The sequence below is a fragment of the Apteryx mantelli genome, chromosome 2, assembly GCF_036417845.1.
Source record: "Apteryx mantelli isolate bAptMan1 chromosome 2, bAptMan1.hap1, whole genome shotgun sequence".
In the NCBI taxonomy this organism is placed as follows: Eukaryota; Metazoa; Chordata; class Aves; order Apterygiformes; family Apterygidae; genus Apteryx; species Apteryx mantelli.
The window spans coordinates 99,223,091-99,238,680 of NC_089979.1; the positions used below are offsets into that span (position 1 = coordinate 99,223,091).

General features: G+C 40.7%; 1 protein-coding gene across 3 annotated transcripts in view; it reads right to left on the reverse strand.

The window, feature by feature from the left end:
• Positions 1–15,590, reverse strand: part of LOC106492873 (poly(rC)-binding protein 3-like) — a 153,197-nt gene that overhangs the window by 111,542 nt on the left and 26,065 nt on the right. The gene's annotated exons all lie outside the window — the stretch shown is intronic.

Here is a 15,590-nt window from a genome sequence, read left to right on the forward strand (position 1 = left end):
ATTTTCTTGAAGGGCTACTCACACAGCCTTACAAGTAGGAAGTCCTGTTCACCTCAGTGCTGCATCCCATGAGCTACAGGAAAAAGGGGAAATCCCTCAGGGATGGTCCTAGCAGAATACAAAGGGCTCCATGAGTAATTATCTCCTCAGGTAACCGTGGAAAACAGAGATAAAACACACTCGTTTAGCCATACCACTGCCTTCAAGGGGGCAAGATTAATAAACAAGAGGGATGTGGCACTACTGGAGCAAGTCCAGCAAAGGGCTACAAAGATGATTAGGGGACTGGAACATCTCTCTTATGAGGAAAGACTGAGAGAGCTGGGCCTGTTTAGCCTAGAGAAGAAAAGGCTGAGAGGGGATCTTATCAATGTGTATAAATATCTGAAGGGAGGGTGTCAAGAGGATGGGGCCAGACTCTTTTCAGTGGTGCCCATAGACAGGACATGAGGCAACGGGCACAAACTGAAACACAGACAATTCCATCTGAACATGAGGAAAAACTTCTTCACTGTGAGGGTGGCAGAGCACTGGAACAGGTTGCCCAGAGAGGCTGTGGAGTCTCCTTCTCTGGAGATATTCAAAACCCACCTGGACGCGATCCTGTGCAACGTGCTCTAGGCGACCCTGCTTGAGCAGGGGGGTTGGACTAGACGATCTCCAGAGGTCCCTTCCAACCTCAGCGATTCTGTGTGATTCTGTGATTCATGAACTTATTAATGTAGAATAAAAAAAAAGACAAAAAGGAACAGAAACCAGTCAGGGCTTTTCCTGATGCTAAATGAGACCTCCTTTTAATCATGTTTGCTCTATATGACTCTGGGGGCTATCAAGCTTTTGGTAAAATCTTGTCTGAGTTGTTCAAGTGTAATCTCACAGACCAGACTGAGCTTTTTTTTTTTATTCTAAGAATTTAAATCATTTTGGAAATTTTAAAACAATATATTTTATGTCATCTGCATTTTCTGCCTAAATTCTGTATATATTTACGCAGAATTATAGATGTATAACATAGATTATATATAATTATATATAATATATAAACTATGTCACTTTATTTTACACACACACACACACACATATATATATATGCATACACACACACACACACACCCTTTTCCCTTAACAAACTGCAAGATGCATTTTGCTGCCTAAATCACAAACACGAAGAGGATGTTTATGAGGTATCTTGGTCTTGATACATAATGGCATTTTTCCTGTTTTATGCCAATTTAATGAAATTGCAGTGAAATAAGAGTACCACATGATTCTAAAACTGGAATACCTGAATAATTAATCAGTTTTACTGTACCATGATTCCTTATCTAACACCTAACCCCAACATCTTAAAAGCACTTTAGCAACCTGACCTGCACATTGCTCTGTTTTCCTCTGAATCTGGAAATGCGGGGTAGCTGTCAAATATTTTCTGTTAATTGCCCTCAAATATCTGTTGAATAACCCTTAGAGAGAACATAAAATCAAAAGGGTATCTTTAATATACTTTTTTCCCTGTTTTTCTCTCTCTCACACACACATTCAGAAGCATATACTAATATACTACCCCCCTCTAAAATCAATAGTAAAACCCGTATTACTTTCAGTGGAAACTGAATTTCATTCCTAAAGGCATAGATCTGCAGATGCCCAACTCAGCTGCTTACATTGAAAATAAAACCAACTTAAAAGTTTCCAACTAAGAAGAAAGAAGAAAAAAAGCACTTCATATGATAAAAAAGATGAATATGCAAGAACAGAACAAAAAAATAAAGTCTTTTGGTGCTATAGTAAGGAATAATTTGAACTTTGTTTCTGGCTGGTCTTCATCTCACTAGAACCTTATCAATAAAATGATAACCACGTATTACAGAGTGCCTACTTACTGTTAACACACATTTAATCCTGCCAATGCCAGTCTTACAGGAAAAATTATGAGTTTGCAACCATAAATGAACAAAATTACCATCTGCACACTGAAGAACAGAATTGCAACCATAATTATATCTCTTACACGTTATAAATACACATTTGTTTTAAATTTGGACTTATAACCTGTTTTTCAAATAACAGCTTCAGTCTGCTTCCAAGTCACTAAGGTAATGGCTGTAATAAGTAGCTATACCTTCTAATCAGGGAATGTCACAATAAGCATAGCACATCTATCTATCTAATCTTTTCTGGACCTGTTATTACAGTTTATGAGCAGTTTTACCACCCATATGTTATTCTGTCATGTTCTTCCAAAAGCTGGTTATTAGGATTAACTGGAGAAAGTGAAATATGAATGTCTGTACAAATGGCAGAGCAGAGTGCTGCTAAAAGTAAGGCGTCCCGGGTCAGAGGAAGATGTGTAATGCATTACAGGACATGCCATTTATTTCATTAGGAAGCCCATAGGACTTTGGCATCTATGAGACTTTCTGACTTCTTGCCACATTTGGCTTCATATGGAAAGCAACAGCTGATCCTCTTTAATTTCTGCTCCACTATTATGTACCATAAACCTTCAAACAAAATAGTAGAGTCAACCCCTCATCTCACCACCAACAGCTTAAAGCCAGATGCTGTCATGAAAATGTTATTCATATCATTAAGACCACTGTACTTTATGAAGGGTTACTGCTAAGCCCTTCTGACTTTAGCAATAAATCAAGATTCAGTGGGCTACTTCCATTAGGACAAAAAGCTCACCGTGAAATCAGATGTCCTTAGATGCAGACACCTGCATTTTGGTATAAAACACCAGGCTACACAATGGGGTGAGCTACTGATGGGCGAGTGAAGAGTTAACAGGACTGAAGTTTGTCAATTGATATGCAGAAGAACTGATAGCACAAGAGCTGACGTGCACAAAGCTGCTGAACAGAGGACTTAACAGGACTAAAGTCGTCTACCAACCGATATGCGCAAGGATTGATATGGGCAAGGCTGCGGAATGGCAGCATTAACAAGACTGAAGAGGTCTGCCACCTGGAATCTGCACGGACCCCCAGGGAGGGAAGAAGCAATACGGAGGTGTTGTGGTCTTGCCTCGCTAGCAGGGTCCTCCCAAGCAGGCAAACAGACAGTCCTGTGATTGCGAAACTTGCTAAAAGTCAGCAAAAGCAGTGTTTGCCCAGAGCCCCAGCCGTATAAAGAGAGACTTGGGAGCTAGGAGAGTTTGAGCAGGGACGGGAACGTGAGCTGACCATCCTCTCCGGCTGGACCGTGAGTATTCCCCCCCCTCCCCTTTTCCTGGGACGCTGGGTTAAGGTAACTCCTCGAGGCTGAGAGCCCTCTCACTAGGAGAGTGAACAAGAAAGCTTTCAAGTAGGGATAAGCAGTCCTTCCAATTAATAACGCAGTAATCGACGGTTTCAGGTTATCCTTTCTAAATTAGTAACTGATGGTTTTGTGTTATCCTTCCTAAATTAGTAATCGCATTATTTTAATGGATGTTACTAATCCAAGAACTTGTGTGAGGAAATAAACATCTTTTTTATTATTATTATATTACTGTCTCAGTCGTTGCTATCAAACCTTCATAGCATGACAGCGTGACAGCTACACAGGCAAAAATACTACCAAAAAAAAAGTTCAAAACCTGTTAAAAAGACAAATCTCATGCTGTGACATATTAATAGAAATTCTATATACAAGACACAGGAGGCAATTATTTTCCTCCACTGCACACTGCAGAGGCCCTAGCTGGTGTCTTGGATCTTGTCTGGGTTATTCCACTTGAAGTGTAGAGATACTGGAGAGAATCCAGAGGGAAGCAACATACTTAAGAGAGTTTTTAAAGCTTTGACCAGGAAGGAAAGACTGAAAGACAAGGTTTCATAGTCATGGTAAAAAGAGGAGACCTTGTAAAAGTTTTCTGAGAGGGAAAATACTCTGGTGAATGAGGACAATGATCAGTTGTTCTCCGTGTCAAGACAAAAAATAATTGGTTTAACTTGCAACAAAAAAAAAAGCTTCTATGACTCTAAGCTTGATATGAGGAAAGACCTTCTAACTAAAAAGGCCACTACTATGTATGGAAATGAATTATTGCATGCAATCCCCTTCAGTGGAGATTTTTAAGAAAACATCCCATAAGACATAATTTAACGATAAATAACCCTGCATCCTAGCAGAACTAGGTGACCTTTAGATATTCCTTCTAGCAGAAACAGCATTAAAATTGTGGTAGTGCACACAGCAGAGGGAAACATATCAGACCTTGCCTCTTTAGCACAGCTTCCTGCCTTAGCTGAACAAGGGCTGGCAGGACCCGGCATTCCCATGCAACTGCCTGGCTGAGTCACCCTTCAAGCTGCTCTGCCTTCTAGTCTTACATCTCTGAGACCGTGAGAACAGGGCTGCATAACTGCACACCAACAAATTTCCATCTTCCTGCTTATAGGAGTCAGGCAATACTTTCTTTCCTCCCAACCACTAGTCACTTTGTCAGCACGCGGCCCAAAACCATCTACAGTCTTTCTGAGGGACACATTACTGGTGTTTCTGTGCCTACATCCGGTCCTCCCTGCTGCCTTCTCCCCCCACCTTCTGCCCTGGACTTCCAAGCCTTCACAAACCTTTGTATCAGCAAAAGCACCCTATGGACACATGCCTGCGTATGGGAAGAAGCCCACTGTTCTTGTAGGAACCTGGCTAAATAAAGAAGCTAAATGATCTCTTGACATCTATCCAGACTGCAAGGCTGTACTTCTACCCACAGTATATTCTGACATATTTATCAGTAAAACGTTAGCTAAGACATTTCTAGGACACCTCCGACTGTTTATTGGAATGGCAATTTCATTAAGGGAACTTCACACAGTTCTTCAGAGCAGACTCTTGTTCCGAGTTTAGGTATCCTTCCTTTCTGATATGCGCATTTTTAAACATCTCTTCTGTTATGGCAGAAGGATTCCTTCTAAATGAGATGAACCCTGTTCTGAAAACATCAGAGCTGAGATTCTTTTGTTGCTCCCTCTGAAATCCAGGAGAAGGTCCTTGGCCCAAATCACTCTTCTCCAGTTCCAGGAAGTTCCATCCTGCACACGGTTGGCAGCACTGTCCCAAGGATATGAAGCTATCCCAAGAGCCACGGACAGAACAGTGTCCATACCACAGTCCTTTAATGACCTTATACACTGAATGAGCCCGCAGTTGGCTGCTGAAGCAAACGGAATGGCAGCTGATGATGCACAGCATAGGCACTGTGTGTTTTCAGTGCTGTTCCTGCTAATGAGGTAGGCTGCTGCGCTCAGCAATAGTTGGAGTTTCTGTGGAGATTTTATCTTCACCTTCAGTGAGTTACAATAACCCAGTCTCATTGTGCAGAATGTGTTCATCACTACTCCTAGATGCTTGCCAAAGAAAAGGGAGCATAGCTTCTTGGACAGCCAGAAGCAGAATAATTAATTTCTGACCATTTCCTTGAAAAAAATGAAGGTCAAGTGCCTTCCCAGAGAAAAGAGATCACTGCCTCTTCTAGCTCCTTGAAACCTCTCACACTAGATACATCTCTTCACACTAGATACATCTCTATGCTATGGCTTGGATGCAATCTGAGCCAATGGCTCTTGCTGAGTAATTTAACAGCATTTTATGATCTACGTGTCAAAAGCAGTAGGAAGATCAAGTACGGACTTTAACATGACTTAAAAGGTGCTTTGCAGTAGCAACAGCTAGAGACACAATTAGGACTCCTTTTTTGCTGGTCATTGAAATATTACGAAATATTAGTATAAGTAATTACATGAGAGTTGTCAAAATAAAAGAGCTCAGCACTGGCTTCTTTGTGCTGTTTGTTCACTCATTTTCCATTTGAAGAAGTAGTAGTTCCTCAGTCTCTCAGTCATGAGAATATATTGTGGAGGCTGTCTTGCAGATGTACCTTTAGCATTGTTTACATCTTACAAAACAAAATTAAATCAAGGCAGCGAAAAATAGTATTAAGCAATACATGTTGGAACAAACATTTCTCTGATGCACAAGAGCTAAATGTTATGGTGCAGATGTATGAGCAGATGTGCAGTTTCCAGTGCTGTATGTTTGAAGTTGCTAGTAAAGTTCTCTCATAGGTGAGGTGACAGCTTAAAATGTTAAATATAAGTAGTCTTAGTTGGGGGGGGGAACCAAACAGTATAGCAAATGAATCCTGAAGAAGGTCAACAAAACATCTAACAGTGTTTAACAAAAACAGCCTACCTCCTTAGCTAGTATTGATCCTTTTCAGCAAAGGGAGGTTTGGTGGCAGCCAGAGGTAGCTGGCTTTTTACCCTAATAGGTCAAAAGGATGAAGGAAGGAAGAACTGGCTTTTCATAGTGACAGAATCTAGAATAGGAGCTGAACACTCTGGAGGGCGTCTGGTCATTGTCAGATGATGTGTTAATGACCAAAAAAAGGATTATCAGGATGCTTTCCCCTCTGAGATAAGGCAATGAAAAAGACAGAGTTGCACTTGAAGCCAGATCGACACCTGATCCTCAGTAAAGGCTCCAAGACCTGCAGTACACTTTCTGCAACAAACAATACATTTTAATGCAAAGATTTCAAGTCAGTGCATGTGACTTAGTGGCACGTCTAGGATGTTCTTTATGTTCTCTATGCCAGGCTTGATGCACGGGGCTACATATTATCGGAGCGCAAGAACTCTCAGTGTTAGCAATGGGCCAAAGAGTGCCTCTGCCTTATTCATTCATGCCTCATTCAGATAAAAAGGGCTTCCCTGACATTGCAGTTTCGGTCATTGCTTCCTCAGCCCATAACTCCTATGTAGTACCACTGAGCAGCACTCAGTAAATACTCAGCTGCTGCTAGAAAATGAAATAAAGATTGCTAATAAACATTATTTTTAACCACAAAACATGTTACTCATTATGCAGTGTATGCCTCTGTCATTCCCTGGGGGTAAAATGCTTAATTGCTTACATTATATCTCACTGGAAATAAAACAAAGACAACAAGCCATGCTATTCAAGGACGCTAATCAATGTCACAGCAACATGTGGTACAGGGGCTGATCCTAAGAGAGACATACTTATTCTAAAGAAATGTGTAGGATAACAGGAGTTTTGAGAAAAAATCTGCTAGTTAAGGAAACTGATTTACAACAAGGAAGTCTCATTTACCTAAATCCTATTTGCTTCAGCTTAACTGCTACCATTTTGTTCGTGTACACAGGGGTGGAGAGCAGAGGCATACAAGATTGATGGAATCTTGATTATTTTTTCTGTAACATTTTTGGCTGCTCTTTGGGACTATAATTCAGTGTAACATAGAAAGAGAGTTTTCTGATAAATTATAGTGGCCATCACTTACCTTTGAACATATGATCAGTCTGACAAAAGCTCTTGCAGCCTTGTGGCTTAATACCTGCATACATATACACACCTTACTTTTGCCCCAACAAGCAATGGTATAAACCCCTATCCTTCTCCTTTCTGCTGACTGCCCATCACTCACACAAATGCCATACAGGGAACAAACAAACAAAAAAAATTGCCATTATATTCCTGCAAACACAATGGGTCACTCAGCAGCCACCGCTCAGGAAACCCATATGCCCTCTGCACACAAAACTTGCCATTAACTCCCAAACAGCTGCTACTTGGGAGGAGTCTATAAATCTGCCCACCCACAAATATGTTGGATGTGCTTGGTTCTCTATCAGACATGCAGAAAGGTAATGGTGTGACAAACCTCAGAGTTCATGGAGGCACTTTTCGGAGGGTTTTTTCCTCTGAGGTACCTACCCCTTGGGCCCTATTCAGGCCCTACCAATGGCCTCCCAGGAGGAGGTGGCGATGCAGCACACAACTTGGGAATCTATTCAGGAGGGAGGGTGACATGAAAGATTAATTAGATATTTGTACTTTCTGGTGCTACAGTTGTCATTTTTGTGAAGAGATGGAAAGGCACCTGTTACATGCTCGTATTTACCAAGTCGGATAAAATGAGGTAAAACTGGACTTTAAACCTTCCATTCATGCTTGCAATTTAGAGAGGAAAGGTTCAAAAGAGACCACAGCCATCATTCTACGCATGCAGAGCACTGCTTGGAAGAAGGGTGATGCACTAACATTACTGTTAAAAGGTTCATAATAATGACTACCTGCTAAATACAATATAATTAGAGAATACTTCCCTACGAATTAAATGCAAATACTTGGATAAGTGACCAAATGATCACCCTTAGTGATTATTAGCACGTTAAATACAAGATAACCCCCCATTCTTAATGGCCTGATTTTTTCCCTGCAATACAAGTCAGGCAGAATACAGTATTTCCGCACCAGGGGTAGGAGGGGGACTGGAAAGCTTGGCAAGGCACGACAAATTGAATTTCAGCAAAGCAACAGAAAGGATGTTGTTGGGCAATTACAGCACTGCCGTGCTTGTGGCCTGCAAAGGCTGCAGTCACGGGCAGCGACAGCGTGGCGCACGACTACCTCGAGGCAGGGCACTCCAGTTAAATCAATTTGCCAGCAGTGGCGCTGCTGCCTCCTGCCGGCCCACCTGCCGGGGCGGCCAGCAGCTGGGGCACACAGCTGTCTCTCTGCAGCACATCAATTAGGACATCAAAACTTATCCGCTAATTAGCAGGCACGGACAGAGGGAGAAGCAGCCTCTCCTAAATGAATTGCTTCCACACATTAATACATTGAGCGACATCCCAAATTGAAAGCCTCAGCCAACAGGAAGACATGCACCCTTCTCAGTCATCAGCTAAAGCAAGCAGGCAATTTCAGTAAGCAGAAAGCTAAATTTGCTGCCGAGCTGAAAATAAAACTCACTAATGCTAAAAATCTGCACTTCAAATATCAGTGAAACAAGACCCACACCTAGTAGAGCTACTAACTCCTGATCACAGCGTAAACAGTTCTGCTTAGCTACAGAACAGCATTATTAGCTAATGGCAAAGGGACTAGGAGAAATATTTCCACAGTTAGCCTGATGTATGTCTCGCTCTGAAATAAACTGAGAAGTCCCTCAACTTCGGTAGTAGAGGACTGGGCCTTGGGTCAGCAATTTTTATCCTTGCTTTTTTTTATTTTTACATTGACTTTTGCATTGCTATTAGAATGACACTTATTGTTTATCCGCATGTTGCAACATTGTTGAGGGATGTTTTTATAAGAGAACTTGGCCCAAGCCAGCTGCCAATCCTGGCGTTTCGAGTCTTAACACGACAAGGTCACCGATTTTTTCCCGGACACTTTTAGTGTTCTTAGCAGAGAGATGTTTAAAAAATACCCCATCAAACACACTTTTCCCATCAAAGCTCGGAGCATAGCTAATAACTTGCATGTTTAATTTCCAACGCAAACAGAAACCTCAGATATTGATTAGCTTACACAGAAAATTAATTTCTTCAGCTAGGAAGTACATCACCAGGTTCCCTAATTATTTCCAGTGCCTCAACCATCACAGCCTACTCGCAACAGACTTCAACAGCTCTTCTCAGGATACCAAGTACAAATTTTTTGTTCGTGAAAGCCTGTCCAAGAACGTTTGTAAGATGGTTATGTTGTCAGAAATTTATTAAGGAAGAAAAATTCAGTGTGCATACGACTAAGACAAAATGACCTCCCAGAAACAATAGCACAGGAAGGGAAACTGCAAATCTGGTATGTCCAATGACCCTACTGCTTATTTCAACCTCATAATTCACTGTAATTCAGTCACTTTTCTCAAGCTGTATTTTTTTTTTAAGGCTCCATTTTCTTACGACTGTACAAACATGTGATTTTCAGGACCTCACCAAATAACCAACTGTGAATCATTATTTTAAAATAAATTATAATAGGTTGCCGTGCAGAGAAGCCCCAACACACAGAGTACCTCTCTGGAAAGGATATTCTTTGACCTGACACACAGGTGCTGACTGCTTACCTTGCTCTTGGTTGTTCAGTTGCCTCACCAAGATTTTCCCTTTTTCTTCTTTCAATGACACTCATTAAAACTGAAACTCTATTTGATGGTTGAAAACACAAAGCCACACAGCAACGCAAGTACATGAGGAGCTGAATCCTCTAAGGTAAGGCTATGAAATGTTATTGCTAGCTCCACTGCGGTAAAACAAACTGCCATGGAGAGCCACGTCCATTCTCATCTATCAAGAGGGAGATGATCTGAGAATAAATCTCAAAGGAGGTGAACCAAAACAGTACAGTCCCCCACTTGCCTTGCAATAACATACAGCATGAATGAAAAATGTTTAATAGTAGGAGAACGTTGCATCACCACCTTCCTTTCTTTTCCAAATCCTTCATAGGACTTCCTCTAGCACTGATCTGCATTACACCTAATAAAGCCAATGCACAAGAACGAAGAGTGTGATCCACCAAGCTTCACTGTTCTAAGTAGCCATTTAGTTCTCCATTTTTTTTCTTAAATGAGGACTGCTGAATATGGCAAGCACTGAGCTGTAATATATATTCTATTAAGAGCAGTTCAGAGAATGTGACATTCTTCTTATCATATTACCTCAGTTACTGACAGAACAGTGTAATTATGGCTCACATTGAAGTGGCCTACAGAATGGATTTAATCAAATTTTAATATAAAACATGGTCACTTAAAGCATATTCCATTCAATAGCTTCTTCATTCAAGATGCTGGTGCAGGGAGGGGAAGTGCATTGTTGTCTTTCCCAATGACAAACTAACAATCCTTTTCAAGTCAACTATGACATCAGGATGTTTAAGCAGATATTAAAGGATGCATTGGTGTCACTGCTATTGTGCTGCACTTTATAAATAATTCTGCGCAGATGACTGCTGTGTCACTTGCAGCCCCTTATGCTCAAAATCCTAAAATATGGAGATACTTAGTACTTGAATGTTCCCAGCAAGGAATAAATAATTCACACATGGAGAAAACTCTTCTCCTACCTCTATTCATGCAGCCCAACTGGCTGGATTCTGTTCTAAAGGACATTAGCACAAATTCATATCACAGCCATAGAAAACACCCTTGTTGCTGGGATTACACACTGTTCTGACTGAACTTATGTCTACTGATTTAATTACACTTAGATGATCTGAAAGTGGAACGTGTCCCACCGATTATATTTTAGCTCACTCCAAATAAAAGGAAACACTGCATAAACACGTAAAACTCTCACCAAGTAGATAGTTTTCAGAGAGTCCATTTGGGAGCTATGGCTGCAAATGTAGGAAACTAAATGCAGAAAACATGCAACATGTACTAGACACGAAATGCATTTGGGGGGATGAGAAAGTCCGTCACCGTACACATATCTTCTGTAACAAACTTGGATTTGCTACTCATCAGTTCAGTGGTTTCAAGGCTCTAACGTACTCTGGTAACGCAGGAAGAGAACTGTGGCGGAATAAAAAGCCAATAGGGAGCTGCATTTCAGTCTACAGCCTTTGAGGATCCAGACATACATTGTACAACACTTTAGCCATTTGACTGTGATTCCCTAGCTCTTTACGAGATTTCTCTTGACAGTGGATTAAGTCCACAAATTCCTTGGATGCCATTTTTTCCCCTTTTCTTTAAACCTTGCCCATCTGCCACTCTACTAGGGCTCTCACCACATCCCTTACTGCCTCAGAGCATCTGTCTCCCTCCTCCTTTCCTTACACTAGCTCCATTTGCTCTTTTCCCCATGTCGTCTTCTGTTTCTTGAACCACTCTTTGGTTCCTATCTGCTATGTCTGACCATATTTGTCTCCTCGTTCTCTCTCCATTTCCCCTCACAACAACACTAGGACCCCACTTGCCCACCATCCTGCCTCTGGTGACTTTCTCTCCAACAGTCATCTTCCTTTCATAACCACCTTCTGCTGCTTCCCACCCTAGTTTTGCCACTACCTCAAGGCCTTTACTGCCACTATTCTACCTGCACATCTAATCTCTCAGCCTCTTGCTTTCCCTCTGCCTCCTCTTAGCTTCTCTGAAACTCCACATTTAAAATGTCCATAAGTAGCCACAGCTTCCCCACAATTCCCCTTCCCCTACTTCCTCTGAGATCAAGATGCCTTCTTCTGAAACTCCTCCTTTAGCTACACTTTCTGAGAGTGATTTCTCCTTCTCCCTATCACTCTCCCTGCCTTTGATCATGGCGATATTGGGCTCCCCCAACTATCTTTCCCATATGCTCTCTCCTCTTCTAGCCTGGACTTTTTAATTATTTTATTCTATTCTAGGTTTATTTAGTGTCGCATCCAGTTCTACATACCCCTCTCTCTCCATGTTGCTGTCACCTATGATCCACCAACTCCTCTCTTCAGCCTGTTGCTTTCTTCAGCCTGTTGCTTCCTTCCTTTCTTCACAACTGTGCTCATTGTTGATGCCTTTGTCTTCCACTCCTTCAGCTATACACTTCATCACTCTCCCATCTTCATTCAGCCACAACATTGATTCAGTTCTTCCATTCCCCAGACTGACTGTTCGCTTAACTTTGCTCTCACCAAGCAACAACACACTCTCACTCTTGCTGCTACGAAAGCCTTCCCCTACTCTGTTCTGGCCTCAGCCAAACCAGCCTGCCAACCCCTCCTCCTCACTCCATCACTGGACATTTCTGTGATTTCCAGGTCATGAATGTTGATGACTTTTTGTCCACTCTCAATGTACTCTTGCATTCTTTTGCTTCCCTTGCCCCTGTGTATATGGTTACAGATTATCTCCCTTTTCCACGTTTTTTAACCTTGACTCTTTTGTTCTTCTGCCTCATTTACAAGGCATGGTGACAACAGTCTGGATATCCTACTTCCCCCAAGTATTTTTACAAATACGGTTTTAAGCTCCCCATTTCTGTTTTTGACCTGCTGCAGTCTGGCTTTTACTTCTACAAATTCAGAACTCTCTTTGGTATAAAGTCTTTAATGTCTTCTTTTAAGTCAGGTCTTTTAATGACCTTCCCAACTGCCTTCTGCAGTCATTTAGAGGAAGCTTTTTCAGCAAAAAGTTGCCTCCTTTTTTTGCAACCCCTCCAACCATTATTAGAAAAGAAAAGAAACCACTTTTAGAAAAGATCCTACATGAATGTTTCTTGCATTCTTTTTCCTTTAACTTCCACATCTTACTCCCCAGATAACTTCATTCTGAAATTGCACTACTATGCTGATAGTATTCATTTACCTTTCTTATCCAGAGTCATCTCCTTTCCTCTAGTCTGTACTTTGATCTTTTATTCTGACATCTCCTGTAATGATCAGTAAGTTCAAGAGCAACAGGGCTAAAGCAAAGTGGACTTCCTTAAACAGTGTAAGGGCTCTGCCATTCCACACAATCCTGGAAAAGGATGCCATCTTCAACTCCATCCTTGTTGTGACTTTTATTCTCTAGCTACATCCTAATCTTGCAAATGGACCTGAGACACGACCTTTTCTATTCATCCTCATAGCCAAAACTTGCATGCTGTGGTCTTTCTGCTAGTTCCTACAGCCCTTGGTGCTTCTCAGTTCATGCATGAATTCGAGACTTGTGATCTGCTTGTGGTCATGGTAGACAATACTGGATTATTCCAGTCAGAAAATCCGTGTCCAGATAGATCTTTCAAGTTCTACTCCCTATCCATATCTAAGGGGTCAAAGGGACAGGTAGGTGAACAAGGAGGGCTACATACATAGCTAGAGCTTGGGCCATGAGTCCTGTATCCAATTTAGGGAAGTGAAAGGTAAAAAAACCAAAAATAAGGAAGATGTGGAAATAAAGAAAAGGAAAAGAATCAAAGAGGAAATGTGAGCAAAGACAAGGACAAGCAGGAATGGAAAAAAATGTGAGCAATAAATAGAGAAGAGCAGGGAAAAGAAACAGTAAGTATAGAACAGACTAAAGAACAGTGGGGGAAAGAGTATGATACTTAAAAGAAATGTAAGTAAATAAGCTCATTCGTAATTTTACGAGAAGAAATACAGCCACCTCACATAATTAGGTGTTAATTAAAATCACATTAAAAGAACCCATGTGAGATACCTCGCCTTAGCAGGAAGTACACTAAAACTGAAAACATCTGCAGTTTTCATTAATCTTTAATTTATTCTTGAAAACAGGGAAGGAATGAGTTCAGTCTGAAAAAATATTCCAAGTTAATGGTGCAGCTCCACAACCATGGCAACAAAGAGTTGACTTCCTGCTGCTGGGGTCTGACATGGGAGCTGCAAAAACAGTACAGTGCCAGCATCGTGATCAATACCAATAGAAGCACTGTGATTTCACTGCAGTGTGATAGTACAGCTACTTTGCATTTTTGTTACCATACACACAAATCATAATAGATCCTCAGTTGTGTTAGGATTCTTTTCCAACAAATTTAAACATGTAACAGCATTGTAAGCACTTCAGCATCTTTAATTTAAAATAAATGTTTTTGCCTCAGAGCTAAACAAATAGCCTAGAAAAACCTCTTTTGTTTAAAAACACCTATCTTATTTCTAAACAAAAGATTTTATTCTAGGCTATTTGAAATAACCAAGAAATCCACTATAATTTAACTGACCAATGGCTTCAAAAAGGAACTCAAAACTACTATAGATTATTCTAACAAAAAAATTACCTCTTTGAGCTAACCTCTTTCTACACAAATTCTAATCAGTTTAAATTTTGCTGAACCATGAATATAAAAAAAGACAATTTATAAGGAAGACAGATGACTAACTACATTGATCATCACCAGAGATATTAAAACAAACACAACAGAAATGTATCATGCAAAATTAAAAATTCAGATAGGCCATCTTCAAAGTTACTATAGGATATGCCATTCTCAAGACCACTCTTTTCTCAGGGAGAAAGTCACTTTTTGTTTGCTTCCTAGTTTGCACATTAAAATATATATGTATATATATGTGTGTGTGTGTGTATGCACACACACGGTGCAAATATGGTACCTCCTTCTGTTCCAGAAACATGCCCTTTCAGTATCACCTTTTCATTTATCAGGACTGCGATGAGTGTAAAATCCAAAGTACCATAAATTACCACAATCAAGGCACTGAATATATCAGAAGTTGAGTAAAGAAAGATGCTGAAATACTTTGTCTTGCACGTGAAATGACAGAAAAGGTAGCAGTGCAAGAGGCCATGCTACATGTGGAAGAAAGATAAATGGAAGACTTTCCATTTCACTGACTACTCAGTATATTTTTTTGCCCACTTTTCTGTAGTAGGTTAACAGCTGAGCTATCTCAGGCATGATAGTTCTGATGGCTGTATTGACAAGAATTCATGATCTACAGCAGATCTGCTTTTAGGAAATGGCTAGGTAAGCCCTTCCATTAACAATACTAATCAGATAAAGTATTGCTAATGGATGACCCTGCATCTGGTTAGCATGAGCTGCTCTACTTAGTATGTATATGCTGTATTTCTTGTGCAAGATCAAGATGTCACTGCTATAAATGTACACATTACATTTAGAAAATTGTTTATAATTTATTCTCTACATCTGCTGCAACTCTGAAAAACAGAGAGCTGGTTCTTTGCTTTTGTCATTAAATCAGATTACTGTCGTACACTGCTAAAGCTTTTCATGCCCCGAAAAACAAACAATAGACCTACATGTAAAGACACACTAGGAATTTATACATTCGCTTTTCCCTCCTGGTATAAAGGAGTTCTCTCTAATATGCGTGTC